The sequence below is a fragment of the Gopherus flavomarginatus genome, chromosome 2, assembly GCF_025201925.1.
Source record: "Gopherus flavomarginatus isolate rGopFla2 chromosome 2, rGopFla2.mat.asm, whole genome shotgun sequence".
Lineage (NCBI taxonomy): Eukaryota > Metazoa > Chordata > Testudines > Testudinidae > Gopherus > Gopherus flavomarginatus.
The window spans coordinates 259,013,893-259,036,419 of record NC_066618.1 but is presented as its reverse complement, the minus strand read 5'-3'; the positions used below and the strand labels follow the sequence as shown (position 1 = coordinate 259,036,419).

General features: G+C 41.4%; 1 protein-coding gene across 2 annotated transcripts in view; it reads right to left on the bottom strand.

Moving 5' to 3' along the window:
• CPQ (carboxypeptidase Q) overlaps positions 1 to 22,527 on the bottom strand; it is a 268,011-nt gene that overhangs the window by 238,888 nt on the left and 6,596 nt on the right. The gene's annotated exons all lie outside the window — the stretch shown is intronic.

Below are 22,527 nucleotides of genomic sequence, written 5' to 3'. Positions count from 1 at the left end.
GGGAAAAACACAATCTTAAATCATTCAGCTATCAGTGATACTCTTGTTATTTATCAAGCAGGCTAAGATAAATACAAATCTGATCAAAGCAAACTCAAGTGGCGGAGAAGTAAACTCAACTTAGAGACAGAATTATTGAAGACAAACACAAAAAGATACTTGAACAACTGGACACAAACTTTATTGCTGTTTAAAAAGACATTTCACCCACTCGAATGCAACATTTCTTTAAATAATAGTATTCTGCACTAAATAAAAGCTCAATGCTACTTTCATTTAAGTTGATGGGATGTTTGCCACTGACTCCACTGGAAGCAGGATTGGCCCCTACTGCTAACCCAGCACTGGACAAAGTGCATTACTACTGTCAGCACACAATACATCTGAACAAAAAGTCTTCTGAACCTCTTGTGAAGACAATTGTTTCAGACTGACCATCTCTATAAATGAATAATATATGCACTTTATATAGTATTTTTAAAACCAAGATCTCAAAGCAATTTACGAATGTTAAATAAATCCCAGTGCCACCATGAGCTAAGAATAAGAGATGTGAGATTAAATTGAGAAGTAGGTTTCTTAGCCAGTCACTTGGGGCCAGAATTTCTGATGTCAATGGGAGCTGGGGGTGCTTAACATCTCTGAAAATCAGGCCCTGAGTGCCTGATTCAAGGCTTCTCAGCTCACAAAACCCATAACTTCTATCCTTGAATAACATTTAACAATTCAATAATCTGGAATGCATACCTGCCAGGTATCTGTATGCACTATACAGTACTCACATTCCTGTGATCTCCTATTGTACTCTGAAGAACGATTATATATTACCAACATGTTACTTCTCTTCTGATTAACATGTTGAATGTTGGCATTCTCTAGCCTGCCAGTCAAACAACACTTAGGACATGGCTTCCTTACCAGAGGGTGACCAGATATTTCTCAATATACCATCTCTAAGTTTGAGTCCAGATATTTGTATAAGTGTGACATTTGTTTTAGGTAGCTATATTTATCTTTGTTAAAGCCATATGCTTTAAAAGACAGCAACTATCTTCATTATCCCTACTTTAGATGTTCTCAACTGGTTTTATCTCCATCAAGTTGTCAACCGCTTTAAAAAAAGTTTGTCTAAAATATAAGTAAACTGACCCAGGAACTTCTGGAAGCATTTGAAAGCTTGTAAGTTTCTTAGTTGTATTTTTGGTTATAAAAGAATTGGAAGGTAGAATATGTAAAATTCTTCATTCCTATACACAAGAGGATAGAATTGTTACACTTCCTTTGAATTTAAATTGAGCTGCTATCTGAATGTTAAATATTATGCTCTTAGATATTAAACACCTTTAAAAAGTTTAATAATGAAAACTAAAACCCTTTAGATGGCCTTAAATCTACAGATGTTGAGACCTTTATAAAAATAATACTATGCCAAATTGTCCCTGAAGGGTTTGATATACTCCTTTCACACATTTATGCACTCTTTATAACTAATAGTAAGAAATCATATTTTTCAGAGAGAACAAAACATGTTTTTATTTTAGCAAAACCTTAATTCTAAATGCAAAATGTACAGTTTACTCTACAGAGGATATAATTCTTGGTAATAATTGTTCTGTGCAGGGACAAGGGACTAATTGAGTGAATGCTCATAAAGTGCTTTGGAAATGAAAAAAGTGCTCTATAACCAAAGTATTTAAGAACTCCTCAACCCTTTTTCTGAACATACATTTCTTGCAGTGGACCCTATGTTGATATACTCACTTCTCCTTGACATCCATCTTGGTCCATTTCTCAGCTCTTTTTTTTTAAATTCATCTTAGAACTTCATTATTCCAAAGGTGCTTTTTAATCTGACTACTGCTGACCCCATATCTATTCTTTTTTCTACTCCTTGTGTTCTGAACCCTTTCTTCTCCTTCATTAGTTTCACCATCTTTAAATGTATATAGTAACTCCTCACTTAACTCTGTAGTTATGTTCCTGAAAAACGCAACTTTAAGCAAAATGATGTTAAGCTAATCCAATTTCCCCATAAGAATTAACGTAAATGGGGGAGTTAGGTTCCAGGGGAAAAAAGTTTGCCAGACAAAAGGCATTATATACATTTTAAACAATTTTAAAGAAACAACTTAATACTATAATCATCATTGCTGAATATGAAGTTTGGTTGAAGTGGTGGAATCAGAGAGTGGAAGAGGGTGAATTGTTACACTGCTCCTCTTGCTGTTCTTGTAAGCACAGGCACCGACTTTGCTGGAGGTGCGGGGTCAACCCTCACCCCACCCATTCCACCGCTTCCCCCAAGTCCCCACCTTTAACCTGCCTCTTCTTCCCTCTCCCACCTCCTCCTCCTTTACTCTGCACACTGCGTCCTCGCTCCTCCCTCCCCTGCCTCCTGCCCATGGCAATCAACTGGTTTGCAGTGTTCAGGAGGCAGAGGGAGAGGACACAGCATGCAGGCTCCTCCTTTCTCCTGAATGCCGCAAACCAGCTGATTGCCACAGGCAGGGGGGAGGCTGCATGCCATGTCCTCTCTCCTCCCCCCTCCTTCCTGAATGTTGCAAAGACTCTCCCCTCTCTCTCCTGCCTCCCGCCCATGGCAATCAGCTGGTTTGCAGCATTCGGGAGGCAGGGGGAGCCTGCACACCACATCCTCCCTCCTTCCCACTCCCTCGTGCATGCTGCAAATCAGCTGATTGTCGCAGGCAGGAGGCGGGGGAGCAGAGGGAAGGTGCTGATCCGCGGGGTCCTCCAGATGGCAGGAGGCGTTGGGGGGGGCATAGGGGAGCTGATGGGGCTGCCAGCCATGGACAAAGCTGGCAGCCAAACAACGTTATAGCGGAGCATTGCACAACTTTAAACGAGCATGTTCTGGAATGGAGAAGGGACGTAAAATTGAAACAATGTTAAGCAAGAGGACATTAAGTGGGGAGTTACTGTATTTATATTTCCACACAAAAATCTTTGTTGAGGTAAAGATTGCAGGCACACACTGGTTTGACTGCATATTACCTTTCAAGAACCATAGAGTTAAGAACAACAGCAAGCCCTCTAAATATTAGGTACCTAATACATTTAGGTGTTAAACTTACAAGAAACCTAGACCCCTTTAAAATATGGAAATGCACAGTAGCCAAGGTATCCAAACTGTAAAGATACTTTGATGTTTCTCAGGATCTTACTGCAGAATCATATCCAACCAGAGCAGTCTCAGTGACCATAAAAACTACAATACCTTCCTCTTGATCATACACCAGCTGTGAGCTGATGTGCTCCTTCCCCAAGTAGACTCTCTCTAGGAAGAGCCCATTGGTGTTCATATATCCACCACAGAGACAAAGGAAAGGCTTCAGGGCTTAAGGGGTCTTCTTTCTCCCATATCGGGTTCTCTATGGTAAGGAGACCACTAGATTGTGAGGGTCTGGCTTGGTAGCATGTTGGAAGGAGCTGGAGCAATGATTTCAGTAGTAAGCTAGTAAGCACTTAGCACATAGGCAGGATAGACGTGTCTTTGTGCTACTTAAAGAAAGCATGTGTATACCTAAACATATGGAAAAGTAGCATAGCCTGTGGACCTTGGAGTCAAAGGGAACAGAAGAGGCCAGCCCACATCGTTTTTGGGAGACCCAACTGCTAGACTTTTAAATTGAGATCCAGAAGAGGATCCATAATCTGTTCTGGGATGCTGACAGTGCAAAGTCCTTAGAGGCACAGAATGAAAGAGCAGATGAGTTTGAGAATTACCTCAGGGCATTCAGAGAGGAAACTATAAAGGCAGAGGTATAGATTAAGTTATTGTTTATTACACCTCTACCCCATATAACACAGTCCTTGGGAGCCAAAAAATTTCACCGTCTTATAGGTGAGACCACGTTATATCTGGTTCGGACTGGTATGCCATGCCAGACTGAACCGGCTTCCCCAGTGGTGATTTAAAGGGCCCGGTGCTCCAGCTGCTGCAGGGAACCCCAAGCCCTTTAAATCACCGCCAGAGCTCCAGCAGTGGGGCTTGGGCAGGGATTTAAAGGGCCCGGGGCTCCCCGCAGCAGCCTGGCTGCCATACCCCAGACAGAGATTTAAAGGGCTCGGGGCTCCACACGAATTCAGATATAACGAGGTAAAGCAGCAGGGCTCAGGTGGCACTTTAAAAAGCCTGGGGCTCCCCATTGCTTTACCGCATTGTATCCAAATTTGTGTTATATCGGGTCATGTTCTATCAGGGTAGAGGTGTATATGGTTAGACTACAGCCAGAATACTAGCGTGTTTTTATTGCTAAGCAGTATGTTTTCCCCATGTTCCTTCTCCTTGGACTAGTTAATTACAGGCTCCTAGCCACCCTCTGGTAGAGACATTAGTAATTTTCTCAGGACTACTCTGTTCACTTTCCTCTGATTTTGCCAAGTTTGTGGGGATGATAAGCAAGTAAATGAGCTAATCTGATTTTTACCATAAACTGAACTTCTGCAATGTGGAATAAGACAAGGATTTAGCAGAGTTAGCATCAAGATTTGAGAGGTTTTGGGAAGGGAGAGTTTAGCGTTTGCAATCCCCTGAACAAAGCTGATGGAGTTAGGAGTTTTTATATAGGAAACACAAATTAAAAAAAATAAAGTTTGCAAATGCATCTAGACACAAATTTTCAACTTACTGTATTCTTTTTAGTCGGAAAACTGAACTGCTTAACTCAGAAATGCATTCTTCACGAGGAGATTGCTGCTACAGTAACTCCTCACTTAACATTGTAGTTATGTGTCTGAAAAATGCTACTTCAAGTGAAACAGTGTTAAATGAATCCAATTTCCCCATAAGAATTAATGTAAATGGGGGGGGGGTAGGTTCCAGGGAAAAAATTTTCACCAGATAAAAGACTATTTTATATATGTGTGTATTTACTATGTGTACTATGTTTACTATGTGTATGCACACACATATATATATACATACAGTTTAAGTTTTAAACAAACAATTTAATACTGTACACCGCAATGATGATTGTGAAGCTGGTTGAAGTGGTGAAGTCAGAGGGTGGAAGAGGGTGGGATATTTCCCAGGGAATGCCTTACTGTTAAATGATGAACTAGCATTCAGCTGAGCTCTCAAGGGTTAACACATTGTTGCTACTGTAGTCTCACACGGTACAAGGCAGCACCAATGGAGGGAGGGAGGGGAGACAGCATGGCAGAGAAAGGCAGAGACACAGTGTGTGTGAGAGACGTGCATTGCCTCTTTAAGTATGCTGACCACACTCTAAGTACATTGCCTTTTTAAGTAGATCAGCAAGTTGAGACAGCCATTGCGGCCAGCAAGCTCCCTCCATGCTGAGCCCTGTTGGGTCCCCCTCTGCTCTGTGAAGATGGGGGGCAGGAGCAGGATGGGAGGGAGACATCCTGACATTAGCATCCTTCTCCCCACCTCAACCCCTTGCACAGCAAGCAGGAGGCTCCTGAGAGCAGCTCCAAGGCAGAGGGCAGGAGCAGCACACGGCAGTGGGGGGAGGGACAGCTGAATTGCCCGGCAATTGATAGCCTGCTGGGCAGCTGCCGCACAGGGAACTTAGGGAGCAGGGAGCTGATGGGGGGCTGCTGGTCCACCCTGGTTCCAAGCCCCCGCAGCTAGCTCCAATGGGCTGCTCTTTCTGAAAGAAGTGGACAAAGCAGGCAGCTGCCAAACAACATTATAAGGGAGCACTGCGCAACTTTAAATGAGCATGTTCTCTAATTGATCAGCAAAGTAACAATGAAACTAAGTTAACTGGGATGACTTTAATTGATGAGTTACTGTACAGGGCTCAGCCACACTCTGAGTACTGGTACCACCCCAAGGGGAGCTCCATGCGGAATTGTATCTAGATACCAGAATTCCTCTTGGAGCTTCCCAATGCACAAGGGGAGCACATGTGTGGCTAAAGGCTTTTGCAGGTGCAGCATACTCCCCATCATTTGCCCCAGCAATTCCACTGACCATGCGTGGCAGAGGTCTAGCTCACGGCCCTGCTTCCTCCCTTTGGGAGTAGCGCAAGAATTGTGATTGAAACTTGTTCAAAGGTGCAAGGATGGCAGTGAGGTTTATAATGCTCTCCTGGAGCAGCCCAGCAGGATGTGCTCAGTCGTTAGTACACTGTAGGAATCATTCATTACTTGACAAAGTAACATCATGCTCTGTTATACTATAATACAGCAAGCACTCTGCTCCTTATGCAGAAAGAGAACAGAGCATCTGTTGTCTCAGTCCACGGAAAATGAAATTCAGCATTTCTATAAATCGGCTGGGAAAATAACGTGCTGATCCTTACATATTCCAATAGTCAGATATTAATCAGATTTAGCAAACGAAAACAACTGTACCAGAGAGATTAACAGTAATGGGACTTAATGATTATTCAGCATATTTAATCAATCATTTGAAAACAAAACTCAGCACTTTGTTAGAAGGTAGGCTGCAAAATAAGACACTAAAAAGCAAAGCAAGTGTTCAGCAAGTACATGCTTTCAACAGGGAATTTGAAAAGGGTGTTAGAACTAACTTGCAGACTCTTCACTACAGAAAAACAACGATAAAATTAGACTCTAGGGTGATTTAAAAAAATAGAAACCTGAGGGCTTGTCCACATGGTGCACTGATGTGCACCAGTTGGGGTGTGAATTCTAGCGTGCACCAGCATGTCATGCACCAACTGTCCCTGTGGATTCTGCTGGAGTGTATTAAAAGTTCCCCAGTGCAAAGCCATTTCTTTGCCAATTGCGAATTATGCTTTCATCCAGACTTCCCTGTGGACTCTCCAGCTCCTGCAGCATACTGTTGGGTTAAACATCTACTGCAGGACAAATCCAGCTTTGCTGTAGGGGACAAGGTCTGGGTGTCTACCTGAAATTAAAATCCAAGTGCCCATCAGCAAGATTGGATCACTAGTATAATGGTCTGTTCCCAATCATTAAATAAATCAACCTTTAAGTTATAGCTTCCAGAATCTGAAAATCCACCCCACCTTCCATGGCCCAATCTTGACACCACATACAGAAAACCCATTTCTGGACTGCTTCAACTCGCTGCCCCCACTGATAACTGTCCAGGCCAGGGAAAATATATAGTCAGGCAGATTCTATACTCCAATGGGTGCAGGGCAAGCTATTCTACCTGACAGATTGGGAACGGTAGAGTCCAGATGAAAAATCTTGGGAACTTGAGGAGAACATTCATGCCCCAGACCTAGGGTTGCCAGGTGTCCAGTTTTTGACTGGAACTCCCAGTTGAAAAGGGGTAGGCAAGACCACCCACGGCCCGGTGCATCACACAGAGAGAAACTTGACTGAATAAGTGTCTGAGAAATTCACCTATTCCACTGTGGTAAGGTTTGCCAAAATCCCAGTTGAAAAAAAAATACAGACAGAAAGAATACAGTTCACAAGGGTCACGCTTATGGGAAATGTGGAAAGGAAACAATAGGTTTAGGATAATAACCCCTTAATTGCTAAAGGTCTAAATCTGTGAAGTATTGTTTCCCCAACTATGTACAGTGTGATTGTCCTCCAAGGAATGCAGGAAATCATATATTTTGAAATACATACAGTGGTTAGGATAATCAGTTTACACTAAAAAGCCCCAGGCTAAGGAGAAAGAACTTGCATGCTGAACAGAGATGTCGGATACATTTAGTGACACCTAAGAGAAAGTTTGTTGTGACAGCTGTGGAATACGATGGCTTGAAAGTTAGGTGGATTTGCAATATTAGAAGGAGGAGATTTCCCTTTTTAAAAGTCACAGGGTTCTTCCATCACATGGAAAGAGAAAGCAGCAAAATGCTTTAAAAACCTGAAATGTGAATAGTAAAACAGATATTTCTCCAGGATTGCTCTCCAGTGTTGCCAAGATTTGTGAATGAAACATCATCCTAGATAATAATCAGTTAAGGCTCTTGGCCCTGGGAACCCACCCAGTCAAAGTTAAAATTATGACTTGCACTATAGAGTCCTTCTCATTAGCTTTTTTGCATCTAGAACTTGAGGAGGGAAGGAAACTTGATACAACATGGAAGTCTTACCATATGTGGACCTTGAAGCCTGACATAGCAGATGTAGGTACAGCTCTTGAGCTGGTGAATACCAGCATAGTTCCATTGACTTCAGCAGAACCATGCTGATTTACAACAGCTCAGGAGCTGGCCTGTAGGTGGTTGTGTTTTTTAAGTATTCTTTGTAAGCAATGAAAATGACTACTGTAGACATAGTAAGAAATAAAGCGTTTACAAAGGATTTGGGATCTGAGATTGGAGACAGTCTTGCCAGAGGTGTTACAGGTACAGCTACATGCTACCCAGTTGAAGAATGTAACCTTTTTATACCCATATTTAAAGTACCATTGTATAATGTAGCCAAAGTGGAAAGGCAAAACTGCACTAAACTTTTCAGCTGAAAGCCTCAGTCTCTAAGTATGATACTTTGATGTCATCTCACTCATTAGCTGCTACTAAAACAATTGACAACAAGCCTAGAAAATCACATCATCAAATACCTGAAGAGTTCCACAACAAAACAGACAGCAATGGTCAGTCTGCAATTTGTCCAAGAAACAGTGAAGGCCAAAACAAAAAAATATAAATAGAGAAAATGGACAACAGTTAATCATAGAGCAATGCTAAAACCAAACAAAAGTGGAGATAAAATAGCAGAAATAACTATCAGTGAAGTAATCCAAGATTAAAAATCCTTGCCAAGGAAAAATGTCATCCTTTTGGATTAGAGGCACAAGACCAAGATGTGAGTCTAGCTGGAATCTCAAATAAGGAAGTAACTGAGTGAAACACATTCAATGGGAGGAGGATATTTTTAAAGCAATAATCCTAAAAGAGGCACAATGATGTGAATGTTACAACTGATGTGACTTATAGTAGATACAAACTGGTGGTGTGAAAAGGCAACTGTAAAATCAGTGACGATTTGGACAGCATGCACAAATACATCACATTACAAGAGTAGGGAGGAAACATTTTCTCTCTCCTACGTGTTGGCAGCCACCCCTCAAATACTGAATTCACCTTTGGGCAAAATCTCTATACTAGCAAGATATTTACAAACTTAAGGGAAGTCACGGAACAGAAATAAAATTACATTTTATTTGAAGGAACTGATTTTTAAGAAAAGACAAAAGGATGCATGCATATTTAGGGTGGGATGACAGACCATCTTATATTTAGGGCATATAACACTTCCCATTATAAAAAATTCTTGCAACTTTTTGTCTGAGAATCTCTAGTACCTTTCTTGATTAGAGCATGCCTGGGAATACACACATGCCTTTCATTTCTCCGTGTCATCCAGTTTGGGTTTGGTTGAGCTATAAACTGTTAAGGATTATCATTTTCCTTCTCCTGTTTCACTTTCTCAGGAAACTTTTGGCAGCAGGAAAAAATAATAAACATTTGAAAGAGCTGAGCCCGCCCCAACACAAAACCAGCAGACAATGCACTGGAAACATGAGCTGCTGGACCAGAGGCAGTGGGTAGGGACATGGGAAGAGTGTGAGGTGGCCAGATATGTGGGTAGACTTTGCAGCCTTTTCCACAGGAAGACAAAAGCCATCTTTTACAACTGAACAAATAAGAATACCTCACAAATACCTTCTCCCCCATAACTCCCTCCCATGGTTTTTACCTTAGGACAGGATGATCTGGACCATGGCAAAGGATGTGATCAAGTGAGAGAAAAGACGAGGCTAAAGGCTGGAGTTTTGGGGACTCAAAGACTAGGAGAATTTACACGTAAGAGGCAAAGGGACCAATACTAAGAAATCAAATTCTGAGCTAGCTACATTGCTTCGTCGTTCAGCCACACTCAAAACAAGGTCAAACAAAATGTCTTGTATCCTGGATTTGCTAGTTAAGAAGTACTCCTGCAGGTCTGATGCCAATGTTTTGATTTCAAGGATTCTACTCTAAGCCTAGCAGAGCAAATCTGGCTGAATAAGGGGAAATTTACGTGCCAAGATAAAGCTGAAAACAGGAACAGTTATCTATGGAGCAACTGATCAACAAATCTCACCTGGATAATGCAAGTCTCTGAGGCTGAGGGGTGAAAGTTCTATTGGAATTTTAGCAAGTTTCCTCAACAGCAGTCAATCTGGGGCTGTGACTTTATCAGTCAGACCCCTGCAAAGGCTGGTCTGCTAATCCTGTGGATTATGGAAGCTGAATACAACCCATTTGCCAAATCATGCAGCAGTTACAAAGACATTTCTTGGAGCTCCTCCAAGGAGCATTCCAGCAGAGGCTGTTCAGCTTTGCTGAAGACATGTACACTCAAAATTGCTGCATACTTTTGACAGAAAATGCAGAGACTCTCTTTAATGCAATTTGCCAATAGTTACATTTTAGTGCTAAGGGTGAATATTTTCTACTAAAGCGTTTCACCAAAAATAAGACCTGGACAAGTGAAGTACTGAAAAAGGAAAGGGCCTAAATTACTTCCTTTTTTAAAAAAAAAGTGCTGATACAGACTTTCCTGGTGTAACGTCACTGACTTCAATGAAATTACCTGGGTACATTGCAGTTATTAAAAAATGTACCTTTGAAATGTACTACATCTTTCTAAGGCCACAATCCTACAAAGCATTTCAGAAGCTGCTTAATTTTGCTCACAGGAGTATAAGTCATTGAAATCAAGCTATTTGTAAATGCTTTGAAAAAACAGGCCCATAAGATTAACACCAAAATTTTCAAAAGCATCTAGTGATTTTGACTGCCTCAGTTGAGATACATAGAGATTGATTTTTCACACTTGTGGAGCATCCACAGTTCCAAATGAAGTCAATGGGAGATGCAGATTATTCAGCATCTCTGAAAAGTATTAGAGATTTCAACACAATGCTACAACAAACTTTACAGTTCAAAATATTAGTTTCTTATCTGATCATTTTCATTATTCGACTATGACTGCTACCTTCTTTTTGCTGTTGAAACTTCAGAAAAAATAGGTTAATCACATTCCTAGGGTGCTTACATACAACTGACTATGTAAAGTTGAAAAGTCTGCTGATTCCTGGTTGAAAATCTTGCTGGACTTATTGGGGAAATTGGTATCTGGTGTTTTGCTTCTTTGTTATAAGTTATTCCTTCAGAGCCTCTCTTTCCACTTCCAACAAGTAGTGGTGAATTGACAAGCACCAACTGTATGAAAAGAACATAATTTAAATTATTTCCTATTGTGGTAGAGATCTTCTCTCCAGCAACTCTATACAAGCTTGCATCCGACGAAGTGAGTATTCACGCATGAAAGCTCATGCTCTAAAACTTCTGTTAGTCTATAAGGTGGCACAGGACTCTTTGCTGCTTTTACAAGCTTGCTAATGAGCATTATGGATAAAAAAGGATATTTATTTCAATTGTGTGTGCTATCAGTTATGAGGTTTATGACAAGGGCAAAATGCTACTATGTAAACAACATATTCTGATATAGTAATACTAACACTAGTATCAACTTATGTGTATCATATTAGTTGAGCCAATATTCCCCTTTGTGTTCTACTGAAACATACCAAACAAAAGGCAAGTTTTTAAAAAGCTTGATGGAAGAAATGGAGAGCAGATATTGTATTGACCAATAATCACCAACAATAAAGAAATATATTTAAGATGTTTATAAATAGCTTGAAGATAGTTCTTTCAGCCCATTGGAAGAAACAAGCTTTTGAAACAAGGTCTCTTTCTTTTTGGTGCTGAATTTAACTCCAACAGTACTTGTTAGCTAACCCTATTCCCAAGGGATAAGTTTTCACCATTGAGTGTACCTTTCACTACTCTGATCAGTGTCTACCAAGAACAGAGAGGGTTTTTTTGTTTTTGCTTTTTAAAGTGGAGGGCTCTTAGACTGTCTGTGTATTCAGTCACTGAAGAGAGTTTTAAATTAGTTTTCTTCACTACTGCACAGATCAAAAGTTAACTGGACAGTATCATTTACATTCTTGTAGGAGAAAGGAATTCAGTTAGTATTCAAGATACCTAATATTATTAATTATTATTTGTATTCAATTAGTACGTAGAGGTCCCTGCTGAGATTAGGGTCCCATTGTGCTAGGCATGTCACAAACATATAGGCTATGTCTACATTGCAATTAGAGGTGTGACTGCAGTATGTGTAGACATACACAAACTAGCTGTGATCTAGTTAGCCTGAATAACAATAGCAGTGTAGACTCAGCAGCAGGACAACAGCACAGGCTAGAATACATATCCAGGTCCCGAGTGGGCTTGTACAGCCTGTGCTACTGTGACTGAATTGCGACTGCAGCACAGAGACATTCCCTGCCACAAAGAGCTGACAATCTAATTAGACAAAAGAAAGGTTGGCAAGAGAGAGGCACAGAAGTGATTTGCCCAAGGTCATATAGCAGGTCAGTGGAAGAGTAGCTCAGTCGTCATGTCCATTCAGTCTTTGGCTTGTCTACTGAGATTGCTAGCATAGTGCCAATTTATGCCTGTTGTGATGGTGTTTTTTTGTGGTAGGGCCACTTACGACTGGAAACTGGAGTCAGAACACCAAGTATCAGGGCAACTGCACTTTTATTCTCCCTTCGTGGTCCACCAAGGGCACCCACTTTAGGCTCCTAGCTCCTAACTGTCACCTCTCTTGGACAGAGATCCACATCTCACTCCCTCTTGACTGGGGTTTTAAGGCTGCACCGCTTCCTAGATTATAATGCAATATCTCCAGCAAGCCATGCTTCCTTGAAAGACCGTCTACACTTTCCTTACTCTCCAAAGGCTATGACTAGTGTGTTGCCCACAGTTATAAGCTACTATCCAGCCTTTTCTGAGCAAGCACATTTATTCTTCAGGTAAAGCATTACAGAAAAAGCATATGAAAACTTACTTGCTTGCTAAAAAGTTTGACAGAGGTCACCCATCAATCTCGCAAGGCCCTAGTAAGTCTAGTCTTTCCGATCTTTCCACAAGGATTGGGGCCCCTCCTTGGATAGAAGGTACATTTCCTGGATCAGAAAGAAGACCCCGAGTCAGTTAAATTCAGGCTCTTGACCCAAAAGCCCTTTCTTTTTCTACTGGTCTCTGAAAATCCAGTCTGAACCAGTATATATAAGCCTCTCCAGTGGGTGGTGTCAGGAAACAGGGCCTACAGCAGAGCCAGCTCTGGCCAACCTAACAAGCACAACTGGTTTGAAGTAGGCTGCCTGATTGATTGGAATAGCCATCATTAGCAGACCAGGTCTTATACTCAGTAACAGTTCAGCAGTTAACAGCACTCACCTATGGCTACGACAGTTCCTGTGCCTTATTATCCGCAGCCCAGCTCCTGTCTTGGACATAGCCCTGCTCCTGCCTTGCCTCATTCCACGTAAGCCGGTTCTGACCCTCAGCTCTGATTCCTAACCTCTGACTTCAGCTCTGGCATCTGGCCTTGGACTCCAGTCTCCCAACTCTCACTGTGACCCTTGGCTTGGGCACCCAGCCTCTGATTCAGGCTCTGACCCTAGGCCCCGATTCCTGTTCTAACCACTAGGCATGACTCCCACTCTGACCATTAGGTATGACTCCTCCAACCACTAGATATGACTGCCCGTGTCCCACTTATGTGACACGGCAGGCAGTACTTCTCTGAAGGTGTTAGAACCTGAATGAATTTGCCTAATCACCTCCCATTGTTAGTTGTAGAACACAAACCATTTATTTAAATCAATGGACCCCAAAGACAGATATTGTAACCTCATGCAGTATCGCATTTCCCCCCTATAGAGGTTACACACAATCCCTGCCCACAGTAACACATAAACTAAATATAATAAGGTATTTCAAAGACATTGCAGGAAATTGCCATATTTGTCACAATATGGACACTTACAACTGGAAAATGAAGTAACACTGCCAAATGTCAATCAGATATTAACAACTTTAGTGACTGTTACGGCAAGAGTTAGACTAGCCATTTACAGGTCAAGACTCTAGACCTCATTCCTAAGTCATGCAATCCCTTTTCTGAAAAGCGTTTTTAAAAATTAACTTTCATATTCTTAGTAGAGTTGTAAAATGTAATTATTTTGTTCCAAGCTTTAACTCTAACTCTTGTATTTTCTAGTAAGAAAAATCTTCAAGGCAATTATTTTTAAATGTAAACTATAGCAACTCATTGTATATGCAAGTAATAAACATCTGTAAATCTTTGTTCTCAAGGAATATTTGCTCACACATAGAAATGAACTAATGTAACATTTAAAATTAAATGTAGGCATTGCTTGTTTTCAAACATGATGCCTTTGTGCTATGTCAAATTACACAGCTTGAAACCACTAAAATATTAGGGGCCAGGAGTGAGCAGAGGAGCACAAAGAATTATTGACAAATAAATGCACATTATGCAGAGTAGAATACGCCTAAAATGTCTATGAATCCCAGGTATCAGACTGAAAAAGCAGAGTTATAAATGACAGACCATTACCTAGTGTAACCCTGATATAATAGTATAATCTTGAGTAGATTTAAACAGAGTTAAGGCTCCAAGACATCTAATAGAGGATTGCCCTTATTTATTACTTGGTGCACAATAGCACCAGCCATGAGAAGTAATTGAATTATCATTTTTACAAGTTCAAATCTCATTCATGTGCTAGAAATACAACATATTTAATTCAACAATATAGCATTTATGCTAAATCTCTTCAAGCACTATATTAGTATCATACACATCATACATACTATATTGTCTCCTGAAAACTTAAACCAATAAGATGCTGGATTATCTACAAAGATAAATGCAAAATGTACTTACAATACTGTTTTGTCAATTTAATCATACTTCCTATTGCCCTTAATGGTGACCTACTGCACAAGACTTCCAAAACACTTGACAAACAGCAAGTTCTATGGATACCTTTTCTTTCAGATTTTCCTCAAAGGAAAAATCTTTAGAAATATATATTAAAATGGTATAAAAGTAGTCTCTTATTAAATACTGTTAATACAGATCAACTGTTACAGCAGAAATAAATCTCTTTACAATTTACTTTAACACAAAAAAAGGCACCAACAAAAGCTTTTCAATCAATGTAGGAATAGCTACAATCCCAAAAAAGTTTAGCTTTAGTCCATCAAGGAAGAAAGTTTTTCAAAATTCTAAGAATATTCACCAGGGCGTGGCTAATTTTGTAAACTATGAAACAATCGTCTCTCAATAGATTCATTGATTGAACCTCATGGTATTTAAAATATATATATATATCAGTCCTTAAAAATGTTCACAATTTCCTTGTCCCAGCTGCCAAATGATCCATTTGTGCCATTTGTTTCATGGTCTTAACAGGATTCTTGAATTTGACAATACAAAGGCTGGTACTGTACTCAGGTCATAAATGTTAGGGGAGGATACTGTTCTTGGCAAGTAAAAGCTGACTATAGGATTACATATGCCATCTTGAGCTATATATCTTACAACACTGGTGACAGCACTAAAGATTATGAAAGTGTATATAGAAAGCCCTCTCACCCTCCCCAAATACATGCTAGCCCTTTTCCTTTAAACATGACCAGTAATACTCCTCACGATAAATTAAGTTAAACCAAGTACAACAGGAAAGAAAACAGCAAGGGGAAAAACATGTTCTTCCTCAGTGCCTAAGTGCTGCTCCAGAGCTTCAGCTGTCTTTAACGTACCCTCTTAGGTATTTCCAGTTATTAGAGTTTACGTTAATCAGAGTTCCCAGGCCTGTTGGCCCATGAGCATTCAGAGAATAAAGGTTTTAGACTCAATTCCCTCTGGACACTTCTCTTTGATTTAGTTCCACACTACTGGTGATTCTGGGAAATTGCTCATCTGCCGATAGGAAACTGGAACCATGTGAACCTCCCACCCCTACAGTAAGTCAGTGGGTATGAGACCTCTACTGTAGAGGAATAGTGAGATGATTTGGCTATCAACATGCAAGCAAAATGAAACCTCTACCTTGCCAAATGCCATCATCAAACCTAGATAATGCAGCTTCTATGCTTTTTCAGTTTCTTGCTGAGATAAGGGTTTGGAGGGCCAAAAGCTGACTAAAACTCAATACAAAAAAAGGGGAGGTGATGCAGGGAGGTTGGTGTACATCAGAAGAGTACGTGAGGGATCCTTCATTCAAGAGGTTTACAGCATGGGACTGCTGATAGTTACATGAGAGCCTTACCCACTTTCAATTGCTCCTAGATTCACAGGTGGACAAAAGCTCCTTTTCTTTTTCTGGTAATGCAGAGCATTATGGAGAACGTTTATCTCAGGCTGTGGACCTCACCACATTTATCTATGCTTTTGAGACATCTAAATTAGATTAACTCTACATGGAGCAATCCTTTGAGAAGCCAGTGCAGAATACGAATGCAGTTTGGTCAAGTTAACGGTATTTTGGCCTCTGTCTCTGACTTCCTGTTTGCCAAACAGGGCAATTCCAGGTGGCAACATTGATCTATAAAGGCCTATAAAGAGCAGGTCCTGACTACCTGAGACTACCTCACTGCATGTTTATCACTGCAAGTGGAGCTCAAAATCCCTACATGTGAACTTCTGGAGGTTAGGCAGCCTCACTAGGATGCTCTCAACTCTGAAGTTGACTTTCCCCATTTGGTGCAGAGCTCAAAGCCTTGTCTCCATGACAGTTACTGTTTGCTTCCAATGGGTACAGCTGAGCAGGTGCTGAACATGATTGCTTGTGGAGACAGTTGCAGCCAACTGTTTTAGCTGCCCATAATGCTGATGCCCATTGTCACCAATGAATACTTTTCATACTGCAGAGAAGGCTAAAGTGAGCTGACTTTCATAACTTCTCAGGCTTTTGTCAAAGGATATAGGAGAGTATAAGAGGCAGTTTTGCTTTTATAGTACAACTGAAGCTGGGGAGGGGAGGGTGGAGGGGATTAGACACTATCGACCCTAGTTCATATTGTTTGTACAGGTTTTTAAAATATGGTATATGTACACATAGTTTTATAGATAAAAAAAATAACAGTCTTCTGACACACTTTTACAAAACTTCCATTCAATAATTATCAATTGCAGTGTGAGTTCTGGAACTTCAGAAACCAAGATTCTAGTCAATTCAATTTTAGCACCAACAGACAGAGAAAGAGCATAAGCAAAGTCCCAGTTTCCCCAGCCTTGCACAAAAAAAAGGAGGGCATTTATTTCAAGGAACACAAAGTGAGGTATAAAACAAAAATTAAAAATGAAAATGTAGTTTCTGTTTGGCATTAATTATAGGTTGGGTTAGTTGCATGACTTCTTATTAGGTTGTCTGGCATGTCCACTACAGACCTTACTTTCAGTATTATAACTTTGCCAAACATCTACCATTTGGGCTCAGATTTCCCATGCTGGAGATCTGCTTCAGACACAGTTCTTTGGGAAAAGTTTAGTGAAAGCAGTTTGGCTGTTCTTGAGAACAAAACCAACATTTTTCCAATGTTAAAAATTTCAGGTGACTACCTTTGAAAACCTGTGGCATGTATGTAATTTTAGAGAAAAGGACTTGAAATTTGGCAGGAGGTGGCCCTTGTACCAGAGATGCGCCTTTTGTTTTCCCCATTAAAATCCACTCACATTTAGCCAAGTTATAAGCATTTGAAAAATCATAGCTTGAACATATTTTGGAGAGACTTGCTGAAGTTTTGCAGCTTCATTCCCCTGAACTTTTCCTACATTGCAGCTCGTGGTTACTGTGGGCTATGCTTGGGCTGGGCACCAGAACTAAGAGACTGGAGCCTGTCTCTTCTGTGCCCTCAATGCCTCTCCTCACCACTCTGGGCTCAGGTAGCAGGGAGGAAGAAGCTGCCTGATTTGACTGCAGAGGAAATAAGAGCCAGACCTGGATCAGAGCTGAAGAGAGAAATAGATTGGGGTAAGCAACCTGGAGATACTGGGAAGGGAGCCTGGGATTGGAGGCTAGCAGGGTGAAGGAGACAGAAACTGGGACTGGGAGATGGTGTAGCAGAGACTGGGATTAGGAACCAGGGAGGGAAAGTAGGGGTAGGACTGGGAGCCAATGGAGGTGGGGGGTAGAGGGAGAAGCCTCAGTGTAGGGGAGAACTGTGATTGGCTGAGTGCAAAGACAGGGACTGGGACAGGGTGTCCAGAATGGTGATATTAGGACTTGCTGGGCAAAGAGACTGAAATCAGCAAGAGGGGAAGAGAATGGGACTGGGACAAGAAGACAGGAGTTGGGACGAGAGAGCACTGGGCCAGGGAGAGACTGAAGGAATGGGGCTGAAGATGTCACACTTGAGGGAGAATAGGCAGCAGATCCCCTTCAGAGTCAGCACAGAACCCAAGACTCTCAAGTCAGCAAATACCTGTCAAACCCAGTGGCAAAGTGTCCCCTCCCTGGCTAGTGTTTGTCCACACAGAGGACGACTTCCTAGTGCTATCAATTATTTCATTAGCTCAAGAGGCAACATATCATGACCCAGACATGCGTGGCCAAACCTAGTGGGTGGAGAAGGAGTCAGGATCAAGGAGTCAAGTAGAGAGTCAGACCCAGGAGCAAACAGGACTGTAGCAGAACAGGAACAAGGCTGAGAACAAGACTAGAAATAGGGCGGGCACAGGAATGCTAGGACTTGTGGGCATAAGCATTTAGCAGCCAGCAACCTGCTGCAACTGCTGCTGAGCTTAAAAGCAGGCCCACTGGTGCTAACAATCACTTCAATTCAGACAGCTTGGGGTTGGTTTAGATTAAAAGTAAAAACATGTATGTTGTTTTAGACTATCAACAAGTTTAACATCACCATTAAGACCATGCTAAAAATGACGGCACTGAGCGGCCTCATTCCATTCTGTGTCTGGCACTAGGTTCTGGAAGTCAGCAGCATAATTATCGGCTAACTCTGCCTTAGGGTCCGGACTGCAGCCTCTGCCCTGCACAAGTGGTTTGCATCACAAAAAATCACCAACGTGGCTTGGACAAATTCTTCAAACTGCTTCAAGGGGGGAATGGACTTTTCCAGGACTGAGGAGGCCCAGGTCAATGGCCAGTCGGTCTGCAACCTAATAAGTGCTGCCTTGGCCTTGTTGGTAGGAAATGTCTGCAGCCACAGTAGGAACAGGAGATGACACTGGTTTAGAAACCCACAGAACATCCCCCAGACACCATCAGTCTTGTTGGGTAAACGTCTCTTCAAGTCCTCCATAGATCTGGGTCACAGGTGACACAGCTTGAATTTGCAAGGTGACATTCTGCCCCTGCAGGTCTTAGGCTACACTACAGTACCCTGTATATCAATCACACTTATCCTGCAAGTTTGACTGGGTTTAGTATCTGTGGTTCTTCCCTTCAGGAGTCTGTGATCAGTGGTGTGTATAGTGACCAGACAGTCTTCTTACAACCAAAGTATTGTTCGCTTTTTACTTACTGTTAAAATATTTAGAGAAAAGGGATTTTAAAACAACATACATATGTGCATGCATGTCTATCTTACCTAAAGGCTTATTCTCCCTTATTGATAGTCTAAACATGCCAAGCTTCTTCAGACACTCCACAGGACCCTGTGTCTCCATCTGGTCCCCCCAAACAACATCTCTCCACCACCTAAGTGTGTTTTTTTTTTCTCTAACACAAGGAGTCTGGTGGCATCTTAAAGACTAAGATTTATTTGGGCATAAGCTTTTGTGGGTAAAAAACCTCAGGTCAGATGCATGGAGTGAAAATTACAGATGCAGGCTTTATATAATGACACATGCAGAGAAGGGAGTTACCTCACAAGTGGAGAACTAGTGTTGACAGGGCTAATTCAATCAGGGTGGATGTAGTCCACTCCCAATAACAGATGCGGAGGTGTCAATTCCAGGTGAGGCAAAGCTGCTTCTGTAATGAGCCAGCCACTCCCAGTCCTGATTCATGTCCAAATTAGAATGGAATATCAGGATTGGAAGGGACCTCAGGAGGTCATCTAGTTCAACTCCTTGCTCAAAGCAATCCCCAGATTTTTGCCCCAGATCACTAAATGGCCCCCTCAAGGATTGAACTCATAACCCTGGGTTTAGCAGGCCAATGTCAAATGTCAAAAAGGATCAAATAATATTTTAAAACACTCATTTTTTAGAATGATAACAGAAGTAACAATAACAAGTAAAACTTTATGGTCTCCAATAGGCTTAGCCTAGATAGATACTTATGCCAAAAAACAAGTTACTTTACTGAGTTATGTTAACTCAGAAAAATGTGAAACAAATCAAATGAAGTTATGAAACCAAGAAAGAACCACACAGTGATGCAGTCAGAAAGGTGGGCCACCACCTATATTGGGGCATTCTTGATGGCGTATTTGAAAATATTTGACCAGGGTCAAATAATAAGCAGTTAATTGACCAGCCTGCCAAGCCTACACTGTAGGATCATAGACAGGAAAAAAGAACCACTGATTTTTAAAAAACAGGAAAATACAAATATCAAACTGCTTCATACACATAGTGCCCATTATTGAGTAAACAGTTCCTAATTCTTGAATTCATCCACTGATTTAACCTCAGGGTCAGCAGAAGAGTATTCACTTGGTATGTTTGTTTTTAATCAGCTTTACTTTAAATAAAATTTGCAAAATGATCTGCATGAAAGAATATATGGGATTTAACATCTTAAGTGATATGATACTCCTCAAATACAAAAGCTTAAATCTCACATTAAGTTGCTTATGCATTGAGGCTGAAAGCACAAAGCATTTTCTAGAAATCATAAGAGAGTCTGAATAATATCAGGAAAAAAATGCAGCATTTGCAAAACATGTCAGGGAGTTACCAGGTGAGAGGAAGTATCCAGGCTTGCTTACTAGAGAGCACAAAATTAACCAGTCACATCTATGTACCAATCCTTATCCGATACCACTACATGTGTTGAAACACTCTGACAAAAACAGATCTGCCTGGAGCAACAGGAGGAGGACTGCAGGTAGAAATCAAATAAGATTTCTGCCCTTCAGAGGAAAAAATATTTCTATTAGTGGCAAGGACTTACATTAAATGTGTTTTAACTTATCTACATAGGTGTTGTGATTATTACAGATGCAAACAGAGAAAATTAACAAAACTAAGTCTTATAGCTCTGTCTGCATGCCTTGTTCAAAACCAATCCCTATCATGAAATGCTCCCCAAACTGGTTCATTAAGCCACCTTTTTTCCTGCTTTATGTCCCCCTTAAGGCTTCTTCCATAATGCCTGCAAGTGAAACAAACCAAACAAATCATTAAAATCAAAATCTCTTATTCCTTCCTGTAGTCTTTCTAGGGCATTTTATCTTCATCATTTCTTTCTATTAGTGTGTAAGCTCTTTGAGACACACACTCTTTTCCTTTTGTGTCCTGTACAGCACTGAGCACTTCAGCTGCGATTAGGAACACACTTTTTCTATAGAGATGTCTAAGGATGATGATAAGACTTCACCAAAGTATATGATTAATCTTAAAGAAATTAATAGCTTCCAGCTCTTTTTCCTTCCAAACCATTTCAGAATTCTCCACATCCTGAACTCCACAAGACATCTTAGTGCAGTGTAAATGGAATCGAGTGTTCTTCTTCCATATGAGATAGAAACACATAATAAGAAAACACTGGTAGAAGGGGAGACCTGCAATTCAGGACCATCAGAAGTACTTATATCAGGAATGAGTACATCAAATCCTATTGTCAAAACAGAAGGAAAATAACTTCAGAGGCCTGGTCTGCACTGTGGTTTTAGGAGCTAAACCAGTGAAATAAATGAGTTCTTATTGATTTAAAAGAGATAACTTAAGCCCTGAGACAAAATCTCATGGGAGCATAATACTTCCTCTGAAGTCTATTGTCACACAAATAATATTTCATAAGAGCCTTACCAGCAGGGGTGGCTCCAGGCCCCAGCATGCCAAGCGCATGCTTGGGGCGGCATGCTGCGAGGGGCACTCTGCCAGTCACTGGGAGGGCGGCAGGCAGGGTGCCTTCGGCGGCATGCCTGCGGAGGGTCCGCTGGTCCCGCGGCTCTGGTGGACCTCCCGCAGGCGTCCCTGAGGAGGGTCTGCTGGTCCCGCGGTTCCACCGAAGCCGTGGGACTAGTGGACCCTCCGCAGGCATGCCTGCGGGAGGTCGACTGGAGCTGCGGGACTGGCAACCGGCAGAGCACCCCTCGCACATGCCGCTGTGCTTGGGGCGGCGAAATGTCTAGAGCTGCCCTTGCTTACCAGGTGTGCTTGAATCACTGAAATTACTTAAAACCCATTTCTCTTTTATATGTGCATAGTCAACAGCCTGCTCAGACACTATCAAAATGCAAAATATTAAAAATGCGGGATACCTATATATATTGAGTAGAATTGTGAAAAAAGAACAAAAGCAACTTCTTCCCCTTTTCCTGCTAGTGATCTGGTAGGAAATTCCCCACTGTTAATAAACTTGAGAACAGACCCGACACTATAACCACCAATAACTGCGACCGAAAATAAACAAAGTCAAACTGTTAAAAAAACAGAGTATGCTCACATCAGTATCAGGAAGGCAGGCCATCAGGGTTGCAGTGGTTCTTAGCCCCTGAGAAAATT